At 39.4% G+C, this 15,362-nt stretch overlaps 1 protein-coding gene and 1 long non-coding RNA gene across 2 annotated transcripts in view; both read left to right on the top strand.

The window, feature by feature from the left end:
* The window catches only part of LOC144986976 (uncharacterized), a 117,209-nt gene that overhangs the window by 2,919 nt on the left and 98,928 nt on the right, over positions 1–15,362 (top strand). The window lies entirely within an intron of this gene.
* LOC144988269 (uncharacterized) lies at positions 3,900–14,278 on the top strand. The gene is made up of 3 exons (XR_013652126.1): positions 3,900–4,873; positions 6,733–7,071; positions 12,454–14,278. It is a non-coding gene; the product is annotated as an uncharacterized LOC144988269 (long non-coding RNA).

The following is a 15,362-nucleotide window of genomic DNA, read 5'->3' as shown; positions in this document are numbered from 1 at the left end:
TCTAATATTCTCCAGTCATTTTTCTTCAAACTTGCTATGATATTAGTGAACATCATTACCAACAATAATCCAGTGAAAGTTTTGCGTCACCTTAAATGAAGCAACTTTAGAAAGAGTTGACAGGACCAGATGTGATTTTACTTGGAGTTTCTTCATTTCTGCTTGATTCCATTCCATGTCATGCTCAACAACCCACAAAACACTCTTGTCGGTGTTAAATCTCACTTTTAGAATCTGTCTGATTGATTATATTTCAGACAAAACACGTTATTTCTGGTAGTTTATTATGGAATGAACAGACATGCAATCCAAATGAATACATTTGTACATCAAATAACGATACAGGGCATGCAATAACTCTCATTTATTTCAGAGTACAGTACATGTCATTTCTATAATGGGTAACAGTGACATCGGTGATGTCCGCGCTTTATGCCGTCTTTCCAGCTCGCTGGGTGTGTGTACCGTAAACTATGATGTAAACGCGCATGCTAAAAGTCAGTGACGGCTGGCGTGACCGCACTTCCGCAGATGTCGGCTCACTTGACCGCGGTGTTAGTTGGTGGTTTTTCACCAGGGGTGTCAAACTCATTTTCACTGAGGGCCACATCAGCATAGTGTCTGTCCTCAAAAAAGGCCAGATATAACTTATACATCTAACTAAATGTAATGAATGAATGAATGAATGTTAAACAGTGATGAAAGTCTTCCGGGAATTCCCGGAAATCCGGGTTTTTGAGCAAACCGAACGTACTTTCCGGGAAATAAAGACCTGATCTCTACGGACAAATCGCTTTCCGGATTAGAAAATGGTCTGAAATCAGCTAATTTTAGCTTTATTTTCTATATTTCTCCGCAGATCGCTTCCTCTATGGTCGTGGCCATCTTTCGTCTTCCCGGCCTAATTGACCAATGACGGGACGTTTTAGTTGCTTTCGGATGCGTCGACGGGTCTGATTGGCTCTGTCTGCACCACGTGGTCAGCGTGACTTGCTTCCCTAGAGACCAAAACTGGCGGACCCACGCTAAACTTTCACAAACACATCTGAAGAGTTTGCGATCAAATTTGTGTTAAAATAATGGCAGGCATCGTCATTATTGAGCGTGGTCACGACCTCAGTTGTGAGAAGACGATAAAAAACAAATTGAAGTGGTCTTGGCTGGAAAAAAAAAAAAAGATTTTTAAGGTAGTGTAGGTCAAATACTTTTTTGTGTAAAATAATCTCAAAACCACATTTTGAAATAATTTCAATTTTAGTTTTGAGTTTCAGTTTTTATTTTGAATACATTTCTCTATCTAATTTATTTGTATTTCCTAATTACCATGATTTAGTTCAGTATAGTTAACATTAATTATAAGTATTTGATGGTTTGGACCCGCACTCCCTTAAAAAATAATGTTTACAATGTTTAGTTTAGTTTGTATGTTTGTTTTGATATTTCCCAGATTACTTAGTATTGGTGTTAAAGAATTGATGTATTATGTTATAGAATTATAGTTTAAAGCAGATCCCATATTTTGATGTAATTATAGTTTGAGAAAACAGTGCAAGTGGATGTTGTACATCAGTCATTTCTAAAGCAGAAATAATGTATAAATAACTGAGGTATTTTCATAGAATATCATAGTTACTGGTGTTCTTTTTGCCATTTGGGGCTTTGATGTTACTATATTTTAGCAATTGTATGTTTTGCAGCTTTAAGGAAAAGCATAGATTGTAGGATTGTGTTACTTTGAGCAATTTTCCAAATTCTTTTTTAGGACCAGCAAGTCCTTAATGGAGAGTCAAACTAGGGGTTTGAATGACAAATCATGATGCTCCAATTAGTCTTAGTTTCTTGATAAAGAAGTGAATAACTAGCTGCCAGAATGCACCAGAATGCATCTAAGACCACGTATTTTTCCAAAATTTCGCTCTGTGCCTGCCATATCGCTCAAAGAAAAGTTCAGGGATTTTTTCCTTGCCTGACTTTCATCACTGGTTAAACAACCTTTTTTAGACCGAGGGCTATTTCATGGGCACTAAGCGGTTTGAAGGGCGCCACTAAAAACCTCCCAGCGCCCCCCCCCCCCCCCCCCCCAAAAAAAAAAAAAAACCAAAAACAAAGAAAAAACCCACACAGTTTGCGGACATCCTTGTGTGTGCCCTATTTTACACACAAAAACATGCGTGAATTTTCTAGACTTGTATTATGGGGGGGGGGGTTCAGGTTGCGGGCCGAACAAGAATAAACATTTATTGAACAGACCAAAGCTAAACTTTTAAACTTTTAAAACTTTAACTTACTTTTAACCTTTTAAACATAAATGTAAATAAAAACAAACAGGAATATTAATCCGGAATAATAAATACATTCTGTGAAATTAAGCAAATATGAACAAACAAAGCCAGGGAATATTAATAATTAGAAATAATAAATCAAATTATTCCGTTTTATTTGCTCTTTTGTCCTTTTCTTAGAGCTGAACTCCTGACATCATTTTTAGCAATAAGTTCATTTCTGCTTGGTTTGTGAAGTTCTGTGTGTGTCTTTGGTCCTGTGTGTGTCTTTGGTCCTCTGTGTGTCTTTGGTCCTGTGTGTGTCTTTGGTCCTCTGTGTGCTGTGTGTGTCTTTGGTCCTCTGTGTGTCTTTGGTCCTGTGTGTGTCTTTGGTCCTTTGTGTGTCTTTGGTCATGTGTGTGTCTTTGGTCCTGTGTGTGTCTTTGGTCATGTGTGTGTCTTTGGTCCTGTGTGTGTCTTTGGTCCTGTGTGTGTCTTTGGTCCTGTGTGTGTCTTTGGTCCTGTGTGTGTCTTTGGTCATGTGTGTGTCTTTGGTCCTGTGTGTGTCTTTGGTCCTGTGTGTGTCATTGGTCCTGTGTGTGTCTTTGGTTCTTTGTGTGTCTTTGGTCCTGTGTGTGTCTTTGGTCCTGTGTGTGTCTTTGGTCCCGTGTGTGTCTTTGGTCCCGTGTGTGTCTTTGGTCATGTGTGTGTCTTTGGTCCTGTGTCTTTGGTCCTGTGTGTGTCTTTGGTCCTGTGTGTGTGTGTTTGGTCCTGTGTCTTTGGTCCTGTGTGTGTCTTTGGTCCTGTGTCTTTGGTCCTCTGTGTGTCTTTGGTCCTGTGTGTGTGTTTGGTACTGTGTCTTTGGTCCTGTGTGTGTGTGTTTGGTCCTGTGTATTTGGTCCTGTGTGTGTGTGTTTGGTCCTGTGTCTGTGTGTTTGGTCCTGTGTCTTTGGTCCTGTGTGTGTGTTTGGTCCTGTATCTTTGGTCCTGTATGTGTGTTTGGTCATGTGTCTTTGGTCCTGTGTGTGTCTTTGGTCCTGTGTGTGTGTTTGGTCCTGTGTCTTTGGTTCTGTGTGTGTGTGTTTGGTCCTGTGTCTTTGGTTCTGTGTGTGTGTCTTCGGTCCTATGTCTGTGTCATTGGTCCTGTTTGTGTCTTTGGTCCTGTGTCTGTGTATTTGGTCCTGTGTGTGATGTCCTGTGTGTGTCTTTGGTCATGTGTGTGTGTCTCTGGTAGGGCTGGGCGATATGGCCTAAAAATAAAAAATTAACAATACAGCTCATATCTGGGGTCTAAGGCTTTAAAGAAATTAATAAACCCCGTCTTCTCCACGGAAAAGATGATGAAGCAGCAGGAGTCCCCCCCGCGGCCGACTCCTCCAAAAACAAAATCCTACAGCGGCCGCGTCTCAAATGAATATATCGGTACAAGTAATAATTACAACGCAGTGTTTTTTATTAACAAATAACAGTAACAACCAACTATCTAACTAATGAACCAATTATACAGGCGTTGTAGTATGAGTATGTGTGTGTGTCAGGGCGCGTGCGTGTGTAAGAGAACTGGGCGCGTGCGAGCCTTTGACTCCGATGGGAATTAGGCAGCGTGGGGGGGGGGTCTCTTCCTCCACATTTGTGGCAGTAAACCCAGACCAGTTCCATCAACAGATGATTTGATTCCTTTCTTGGGAACAAACTTCCAACTCTCGCCGGTAGCCATGCTGTCGCTTGCTGCTTCGTGTGTCGATTGTCATGTGCCATACCGCCGTGTGAAACTAATGCTACGGAAGCTCTGGGGAGCCAAAAATGCGCCACATAAAAACTCGATTTAGTTATTTTTGAAATCGCCCGTAACAAAAAATTCGAATTAATTCATTTAATCGATTTATCGCCCAGGCCTAGTCTCTGGTGCTGTGTGTGTGTCTTTGGTCCTGTGTGTGTGTCTTTGGTCCTGTGTGTGTGTCTTTGGTCCTGTGTGTGTGTCTTTGTGAAACATATCAGAGGGATTTGATTATTTAAAAACCTGTTATTGTGAAAATCATGTTTAGGTCTCATAAAACATTAAAAACTTAATTACAGAACTCCTCAGTGGGATTACTCCAAAATATTTGCCATTTTCCTAATTTTTTACAACACCAACATTAAAATCCTCCAAAATTCTCAATACTTTCATAAACAAATGATCTATTGTTTATTTATGGTCTGAAAAAGTGCAGCTGTTTTCCAGCCAGCATTACCTGCTGTCTTTATTTATACGTTACTATCACCAACTAAACAACCGTAAAAATAAATGGATATGGAAAATACAGACAAGTAGTAAAAATGTCTGCTATAGTTAGTGAAGAATGACATTATTAGAATGAGCTGAGTAATTTAAGCCAACCGCTGATCCGGGTGTTCCACAATGGTCTCCGTGTGCCGTTTCACCTCGCAACCTGCACCCACTACCCCTCCCCTTCTCCTCCTCACACACACGCACCTCTTTCTCAAAGGCGGGAACACCGATTCACAAGTTTCAGGCCGTTCCATCCTCTGCCATATATTTCATGACAGCAGAACTGAAGTGCATTAATTACTAAATAGCAAGCACTGAATCACCACCCTTTACTATCCAGGTAAGTACCGTTGTGCCCAAGTCTAAATTAAATATCCTCTTACTTAGTAGCGGCTCCACTTGACATGTCCGAATCTGCTCCCCGTGCCCCATGCTAAGCACAACCCCAGTTTGTCGAAAACGACACTCACATATGTTGGCAGTCTGTTATGTCTGTTAATTTTGAACACGCCCACCAACATCCAAACAGCATTAAACTCACTTCTGCTCACAGCTCCCTCACTTCTGGTGAGCAATTGAACACACCCCAGATTCCCCACTTCCCATGAGTCTTAAAAGATGAAGCCGGGGCTAAACCCCAGATCGCCACAATATATTGATTTGCTATATGAGCAGTGCTATTTTTGGGGCACTCCCGTTAAATGATATTTACCCTTCCAATCATTTTTACATTCTCTCTTTAACTGGGATAGTGATCTTTTTGTCTTTTGTGGAAATTATGTAGAAACTGTGGAAAGTCTTTTCTTGGAATGTTTTCATGTAAAAGAGTTTTGGTCTTCTTTTCATAATTGGCTCAAATACAAAAATATCATCATTAGCCCTTTAAATTGGAATACAATTAAAATTCGATTACAATTTATTCACAAAAATCTGGACTTTCTGATTAATGCACTGATTGTAATTTCAAAGCATTTTATTGGGTGAAATCTCACATTAATGGATTACTCAACCGTCTCAACCTATTCTCTAAATCTTTACATTACATGAATCATAAGAATGCCCAGACATTGTGTAATTTATTTGATCTATTTCAACTTTTGTAATGGACCCTTATTTTTATGGATTATTTTTTTTAAGTTATATTTATTTTCAATTTTTTTTGTCTACCCAATTGATAGTGATAGCTGTGGAAAACATTGATGATGTCATGATTGTGAGTTTTCCACAGATTTCAAAAATGTCCCACAGCTGCTCACAACAGAGGACACACTTTGGACTTGGTTATTACCTACAGCAGGGGTGGGCAATTACAGGCCTCGAGGGCCGGTGTGTCTGCATGATTTCCAGATAGTCTTGCCCTACTCATGGCTGATTACCTGGTTCAGGTGTGTCCAGCCAATTAGAACATGCCAGAGCAGGGTATGCTGGAAAACATGCAGGAATGCAGACCTCAGTGCCCACCTCTGACCTACAGCCTGTCTGCTGGAGGGTCCAGTCTGTCCAGTTGTGTATTTTTGTGTACATCTTTCCAAAATTGTCCAGAAGCCACTTGTGTACACATTCCAATGTACACATCTGGAGCAGCTGCTTGTGCTGGTGGAACCACACCCCGGTGTGTTCAAGTCCCGGCTGTGCGCCATAAATGCAGATGCCAGTAACATGTGTCACACATGATCCATGAGTGTTCATTGATGTTTTTTTATCAGACACTACTGTGTGTTTGTTTCTGTCACCAGTGGAATCATCACTTTCCTTCTCTAGAACCAGAAGAACAAACTGGAAGAACAAAGTTTCAAGTTTTCTTCCCATCTGTTTGCACAAGGCAGAAAAAAGGCGGGAGTTCAACCATCACCCTGAAACAAAGTTCACCTTTAAACTGTGTCAATGTCAGATGGAGAAATAGAATAGAATGTAGAAGATTAGAAGAACTTAGAAATGGAACCTGTGTAAATCACTTAGCATTGAATTTTGATTAAATAATGACAATTTTGATTATTTTTTTTAAATTTTAAATTAATGACACGTTTATTAAATAATATAATGGCATCTATATTTATTGCTTCCATTAGTCTCTTGTTGTCCTCCAGACTCCTCAGACATATTCATATTCCAATGATCACAGAGTTTATTGAAGCTTGACAAAACCCAAAAGTCCTGAAAATGTATAAAATGCTCCTTGTTGTGTTTGTGTCCCTGCAGTCCTCCCCCAGCATTGGATGACTGAAGAGGCAGATCAATGCAACCAGCAGAGGAACTTTAGAGTGGAACAGGAGGAACCAGAACCTCCACAGATTCAAGAGGAACAGGAGGAACCAGAACCTCCACAGATTAAAGAGGAACAGGAGGAAACAGAACCTCCACAGATTAAAGAGGAACTGCAGAGCTTTAATGTAACTGATAGTCAGGATGAAGAAGAAAACCAAAATGAAGAATCAACATCAACTACAGATGAAGAGACAGACCCACAGAACAGAGATCAGAGGAAGAGGAGGGACAGAAGTCATGTCCAAAGTGTGGACAGCTCTCACATGTCAGCAGGTCAGTGTGACTCTGATCTTCATCTCCACACTATCGGTATGTTCACTTCAACAACGGTTCTATCTTGAGCTTCAAGCTCTCCAAACATGCAGTCCATCAACAGCGTGTCCTGGAAGAGTCTCTTCTGTCCCTTCCAGTTGAAAAGACAGAAGACATTGTTGGTCAGTGCAGCCGACAACATTCTTCAAATCATATGATCTTAGTTAGTCCCTCCAGCTAACGACAAACAGGAAACCTTAACAGATCAAAGAGAATATTGTTGGCAGATAAAAAAGTACAATCTGTTTTGTCGACTGTGGTTCTAAGTTTGTAGTTCAGTTCTTTTCAGCAGATTTCTCTGTCAAACCCCAAATCCCATCTGAACCTCTTTGATGTCTCCATGTCTCCAATTCCAGACATTCAGACAGATTCTATTTCCAAAACTACATTTCAAGCTAAAACCCAAAGACAGGGTCCTGCTCATGGATCTGCAGACAGAAAAGATTCAAACCTGAACACATCAGTGAAAAACTGCTTAGTGTCAGAATTGTTCTCCATCTTTTCTGGACTGATTCTTCCTCCAGTGCAGCTTCATCTTCATCAAACTGCTCCTCATTGGTGGGTGGAAACACAACAGGGAGGTTTTTCTGTGTCCAGTTCAGCTCCATGAATGTTCAGGCTGTTTAATGTCAGTGATTTCAGTTTAGAAAACTTCATCTCTGCTGAGATTTGCTTCACTTCCATAAGAACCTCAGCAGCATCAGGATCATTTTGTTGATGCTTTGTCTGTGGAATGACATTTCATACTCATAGCTTCAGTGGAAATCAAGAGTCTGGAACCTTTAACACATAAAGAACCATTTGATCCAGTTTCTTCCAGACCAAAACCCAAAGAGAGCCACAAAGTTCCTCTTGACTGTTTAACAAAATACTTTTTATTTAATTTTTTATGGCTGTTAAGACAATCATTTATTAAATGTAGCTTTTAAAAATTTCCCAAAAATTAAATTATGACAGTGTTTTCAGAACTGTCATGAGATGAATTCTTTGTGTGATTAATGAATCATTAACTATTAAGTCATTTCATAAATCTATTTTTAATCTAACCTAATAATTGCTGTAAAAAGCCTGATTGAAAAGAGCTATTTATCTGAGGGCTACATGCTATGTATCCCATCATGCATCAGACTTGTCCCATAATGCAAGTCAGGTCCATAAATATTGGGACAGAGACTCATTGTCAGCATTTTTGAATTGGAATCTAAACGAACAAGATGTGTTCCTCCACGACTAATGTTTTTAGCACGTATTAGCTTAATGCTAAACCTTCTTCCAGCCAAGAAAGAAGCACTGGCCGCACAAATTTAAAAATTATGAGCGAGCAGGCCCTTAATAATAATCAGAACAGTAATAAAAGCACATTTAGAAGATCTTCTCCTGCAACTTCACGCTGATTTTGCTGTTCCAGGACAGCTATAGCCCCATGAACAGCTCTATCAGATTTCACCATGCTAAACTTTTGCCGTTTGCTGGTTGGGCTAACACCCACTGACATCATCACCCCACATCCCTCCTGGAAATGCAAACTGGAATTGAGTTTTGAAACACTATTCGCAGAGTGGATGTGAAAACGAAAATCCCCTCTTTGCATTTTGGTTTTAATTATGACACAGAATAAGCGGTTTTAATGTAGAAAAAGAAAATGTATTTTGAACGATTGATTTTTATTTTAATTTTAATTTTGAGTCATTTGATTCAGTTACATTGTGAAAATGAAAAAGCATTTCTGTTAACCGATTATAATTGGTAACGCTTTCTTTTAGAGTACTTACAGTGTACTTAAGTGGTATTTACGTGGTACTTATTGTGTAACTACTGGGTACTTTCAGGGTACTTACATGGTTCTTTTTATGGAATTTACTGGGTACTTACATGGTACTTCAATAGGAAAATACTAAAATGAACTAACAAACTGACTAAGCTATACTGGCATCCCTGCCCTTAGACCCCCTTCGCGGTAAGGAAAAACTCCTAAAAAAACAGATTCCGGAAAAAACGAAGAAACCTCAGGGGTGCCCACATGAAGGAGGGATTCTCCCCCAGGAAGGACAGGCGATTTACCAGAACTCTTAGAGAATAATTAAATTATCTAACACAACAACTACATAGATAAAGTCCAGCAGACGAGCTTCATCCAGCCGTGTTTGGGGGGGACAGTCAAAGGCGCGAGTCGAGCCGGAGACAGGAACCAGTGGCTGAGGTGGTTGAGCGGGTCGTCCAATGATTGAAGGGTTGGCGGTTCGATCCCCGCTCCCACCAGCCAAAATATCGTTGTGTCCTTGGGCAAGACACTTCACCCTCCTTGCCTCCATTGTGGCTCCACTGGTGTGTTTATGTGCGAGAATGATCCCGGTGATGGTCAGAGGGGCCGTAGACAGGAACTGGCAGCCATGCCTCTGTCAGTCTGCCCCAGGGCAGCTGTGGCTACAACCGTAGTTACCATCACCAAGTATGAATGAGGAGTGAATGAATAATGGACACAATGTAAGCGCTTTGAGTGTCTTGAAAAGCGCAGATAAATCCAATCCATTATTATTATTACAGCCAGGTGTAGGAGCAGGAGCAGAGGCGAGGTACTCGGTCAGGTACAGAGCAGAGACGAGCCAGTACTCATCAGAGGCAGGATCCACAGCCAGGTGTAGGAACAGGAGCAAAGGCGAGGTAGACGGTCAGGAACTGGAGCACGGATGAGTCAACTGGAGTCTGGAAGCACTCCCACTCCCCAGGAGGGAAGAGGAAAAGAGGGACAGTACATGAATCGCACTGCACCAAACAGAGGCATGGAGAACTAAATGATAAATGATGATCAAAAATAGAGAAGAGAGGAAGGGTAGAAGTAGATGAGAAAAGAGGACAATTTAAGTCTGCACTCACATGTTTCATGGTATTTACCATAAATTTACCACAGAAACTACCCCTTAAGTACACTGAAACTGGACTGTAAAAGAAAGTCAGCCCTATTTCTACTCAACTACATGGTAATTTCAGTACTAAATACTGGGTATGTTCACTTGAATATTACTTGGTACTTACCATTTAAGTACACTAAAACTGGACTGTAAAAGCAATGGCGTTCGGGCCGCTGGCCGGCCAGTAGACAGAGACAGCCAGCTGATATTGTAGTTTGGGGTCGAATAGGAATAATAATATTCAGGGCTTGTCTTTTATTAACATACTCTTTAGCAGTCGCTTAACATTTGAAGGCTATTGGGCTACATGCTAACTACTACTGGATCATTTTTCCTGTTATTCATAGACACAGGTGTGAGTAGTAGTTGGATTTACAGTAGATACCTTCACATTTCTGTGTGTGTCTCATTACACTGCATTCAAGACAAGGAGGATGTTTAGAGATCAGATTTACTTATTTTAAAAAGCACAAAAGAATCGGTAATCACGTTCATTCACATCCTGGTATTCTCTCCGTCCATCTTGCTGCAAAAGCTGCTTTCTGCCGCTACTTCCGTGTCTCTGTGAGCATTCAATAGGGGTAAAAATAAAAGAATGATCGATCTATTATTGTCTCGATGAAAATCAGAAAAAATATCATAAGATTAGGCTGGCTGCTACCGGACTGGCTGTGAGCAATATCCTGTCATGCATCACGCATACCCAAGATGCATTTCGACCAATCACCGTGTCCCTGTAACTGAAGTGTAACAACAAGACCAATGATTGCAAACCAGACAAGGCAGAGACACTTTTGTGATTGGCTACCCTTTTACTCAGACATAAGCAGCAGCACCTTAACTACATTGATCAAAGTCGCTTCAGCAAACATGACGAAGCAATGCACACCCTCAACACTAGGGGGAAGTATGCACCTCAACACATCCACAGTGTTACCAGAACTGGCGGTGTTGCAGGTAAAAATGGCTTTGGGCTGTTTTAGGGTCGGTTCTGCGTTAATTTGACACATGAACCCTCAAACTAGAAAAACAGAGTAGTCCATGTTTGCATCTTCTGCAGCAGACAGATTGTTTGTCTCTATGTGATCCTCTAATGTCAGCAAAGCTATGCAGATATCGCTGAAATTGATGTGGTTCCGTGGGCTCACCTGCTGGCCTGTTCTCCTCCCCTCCATTCCATTCATCCCCTCTGCCATATAATAAAACCTAGTTCGCCACTCCATTTTTGTGTCCGCGCTTGGATTCTACAAAGCTCCTCCGGTTTCACAACAGAAATATGTCATCTCTCTGACTGGAACACCACAGAGCGGGTATCTAGGAACACAAGTCGATTTCCAGGGATCAGCCAATGTTTAGATCCCACCCACTTTCACTGATTGACAGACAGACTCATTCTGCTGAAAAAACTCTTCATGAAGTAAATAAGTCATTCTGAAAAACAGCAACATAAAAAAAGCTACTTTGGAAAATATTGATTTAGAAATCAGTTTCTGAAAAAAAGAGATACAATTATAATAATATTCAACATGATTAATATTAACATTTAAAATTCTGTTTTAAAACAATGAACAGGTTTTCAAAGCAAAATGAAATATATTTAATAATAAAATGGCTAATTTAAATTGAGCCATTTTTGTCAAATTGTTTCTGTCCATTTTTGACACATTTTTATCGTCTGCGCTGCCAGCAGCACCTCCAGGCTAACACGCACACATAAACACACCCACCAACGCCACCACAGGCAAGTTTCTGATCCCGATTGATGGGGCCCCAGACCTCGGTCCTGGAGGTGATTTCTAAATAAAATGAATACAATAACAGACATGTGAATGTAACTTTATTAGCAGAATATTCCTAACATAACACAGCTGGTGTGCTGAAAGAAGCCTCAGAGACTGTCAAACATTTATTTTAGATGCCTGCATCTTTACAGTCAATAATGACAAGAATCTAAAACATTCTATTTGTTTTCAAACTGTTTTCCTTTTTGTAATTTCATATCAAAATAATTGGAGACAGAATCGGGTTAAAAGTACATTTTCTGTTAATCCCTCTGTCCCCTTTCTAGTAAATCTGACCTATTTATCTCAGCATGATTTAATTTGGGTATACAGTTATATAACATTAAAGACCTGTTTGTACCTTTTATGAATTACTTATCTGTAATTTCATTTCCTTAAAAAAAACAAAGAAAAAATATATTCTATCTTTAACTGGTTCAGACTTTTTATTGACTGAAACAGCTCTCCTCATAGGGGGGAGGTGTAGGGGGGGCTTTTTCAGCACAGTTTTATACTGTTGTGTTAAAGAAAACAAAACCCTTTTTTTATTAAAAGTTTTTTAATGTGCATATACTGAATGATACTGCAATCATTTGTATTGATACTTAAGAATAAATAAAGTCACCATAGTATCTGTTCTTGTGTCCCTGCAGTCCTCCACCAGTGTTGGATGAATAAAGAGGAAGATCTCTGCATCCAGCAGAGGAACTTCAGTGTGGAACATGAAGAACCGGAACCTTCACAGATTAAAGAGGAACCAGGGGAACTCTGCAACCGTCAGGATGAAGAGCAGCTTGATCTGAAGCAGGAGACTGATACCTTGATGGAGATTCCTACTTATGAGGAAGATGAGAACAGTGAAGCAGATCTAAACAATCAGCAGAGCTTTAATGTAACTGGTAGTCAGGATGAAGAAGGAAACCAACATGAAGAATCAACATCAACTACAGATGAAGAGACAGACTCACAGAACAGAGATCAGAGGAAGAGAAGAGACAGAAGACATGTCCAAAGTGTGGACAGGTCTCACATGTCAGCAGGTCAGTGTGACTCTGATGTTAGAAAAAATCCCAAGAAGACAAATCTTGGTAAGAAATACAAACAATCTGCAAAAGAAGAAAGACTTTCCTCTATCAGGTCTGGTGAAAACTCAAGAATAAAAACGAACACGTCTGACTACATGGAAACTGGGTCTGATGAAAGATGTTATATCTGTAAAGAATGTGGTGATAGCTTTGGTAACATATCTCTGTTCAGAATTCATATAAGAATCCATGCAGAAGGTAAGAGATTTTCTTGTAAAGAATGTGAGAAAAGCTTTAGTCGTATATTTACTCTCAAAACACACATGAGAACTCACACAGGAGAAAAGCCTTTTTCTTGTAAAGAATGTGAGAAAAGCTTTAGTCGTATATTTACTCTCAAAACACACATGAGAACTCACACAGGAGAAAAGCCTTTTTCTTGTAAAGAATGTAATAAAAGCTTTAGTTATATATTTAATCTCAAAACACACATGAGAACTCACACAGGAGAAAAGCCTTTTTCTTGTAAAGAATGTAAAAAAAGTTTTCGAGATGTATCTAATCTCAAAAGACACATGAGAACTCACACAGGAGAAAAGCCTTTTTCTTGTAAAGAATGTGAGAAAAGCTTTAGTCATATATTTACTCTCAAAACACACATGAGAACTCACACAGGAGAAAAGCCTTTTTCATGTGAAGAATGTAAAAAAAGTTTTAATCAAATACATCATCTCAAAACACACATGAGAACTCACACAGGAGAAAAGCCTTTTACTTGTAAAAAATGTGATAAAAGTTTTCGTCAAGTATCTTGTGTCAACAAACACATGAGAACTTGTAAGACTTTTTCTTGACAATGTAAGGATTTAGTGTAAACTCTAAATTCTAAACTTTTTGATAAAAGGTCGACCTCTCAACCTCTGTACCACAGCAGAAGACTTTATTTTACAGGGGAAAAGTTCTGTATCTCAGAAAAATTAAATATTTTAAAATAAGCTTTTAATGCTTAAAACTTCTGGGGTGAAACCCCAATGTTCTAATGAAGCTTTTAGTTCATGTACACAGAGCCACAGGCTGATGGCCTCCATACCATGTTGATGCAGTAACTTCATTAGAGGGAGACACAAGTGAATATTAAATGTGTAGAAATGAACTTTTCAAAAAAAAATAAAAAAAATCTTGGTTGTTTTGATATATGATCCGCTACAGGAGGTTCTTTGTCCCAATGATTTGCTTCCCAGCAGCAGTTAGACTATAGAATGACACAATTTAGGACTGTTGAAACTGCTGCTGGATTTACTTATTCATTTATGATGTGTACTTTTACTTCCACTTTTTGTTACTATTTTAATTTTTACTAACTATTTGTTTTTTTTAACTGCTATATTTGTTGTTTGGCTGCTGTAACAACTGAATTTCCCTCCAGGGATCAATAAAGTTTTGTCTTGTCTTATCCTGACAGCTTTTTTAGGTTTTCATCCTGACAGCTTTTTAGGTTTTCATCTTCTCCAAGCCACCACTATCAAAAGCAAAAAAGGATCAATACATTTCAATCTAATGATACTAGACAATACGTTTCACTGCTGACAAAATATGTAAAAAAAATTCACAAAATGAATTATTTTAGAATAGAAATTAGTTGTTTGAATTATTAGAGTTAACATCTAGCAAAGTTAACATCTAGTAAAGGTAGGTATCGTTTTGATCTATTAACTCCTTTTAATCTGCTGCTTTTCACTCTGGTACCTTATTAGTATTTTTATGGATATTTTCTGGTGTAAGTTTACACTAAAATAAAATGATAAATAAATACTGTTAAGATTTGGCTATCCTGCCTTTATTTTTGCTCCTGAACATTGATTTGGAGGATTGTTCCAGGTAGGATCAACTCCATAGCTTCAGGGGGCAGTATAAGGGAAATGTGAATCCTAATCTACCAGGTAGGTAGATGGGAACAATGAGTTATATCACTACAGGAGACATCGGGGGGCGACCAAGATGGCGGAGTGAGTAGACGCTCTTTACCGAGTTCTGCACAAAAAGTTATTGAAATACGGTAATACCCTGACTTTATTCTTTAAAACACCAACAAATCTCTTTATAAACAAGAATACATTGACCTCTAAGAGATAAGAAGCAGAATGCCGACTTCAAAAGGTGCAAAGAGAGGTTTAGATATATCAAAATCCAAGCTAGCATCTGGAGAGGCTGTTGAAGCTATCGCTACCTCAGGCAACATACTTGCGGACAACTGCCACAACTACGCCTCATCCCAGTCATCAGTTGCTCCAAATGTTGAAGATATGGATGACTTTCCATCCCTCCCTGCTACACCTCTCAAATCTCCAGCATAAAAAAAAGTGATGTACGACTCCGGCAGCAACGATCCACCCACTTCAAACGAGATCATATCCCATCTTTCAGCATTGATAAACAGAAGATCGGACAGTCTGGAAATCATGGTGAAAGAGAATGCTCTGAAGAATGAAGGTCTCAAAAAATCGATTGACTTTATGCATGCTGAAATGAAAGATGTA

The sequence above is a fragment of the Oryzias latipes genome, chromosome 2 (assembly GCF_053564925.1).
Source record: "Oryzias latipes strain Hd-rR chromosome 2, Olatipes_Hd-rR_3.1".
Lineage (NCBI taxonomy): Eukaryota > Metazoa > Chordata > Actinopteri > Beloniformes > Adrianichthyidae > Oryzias > Oryzias latipes.
Note: the sequence above shows the minus strand (reverse complement) of the source record. Positions and strands in the feature narration are given on the sequence as shown.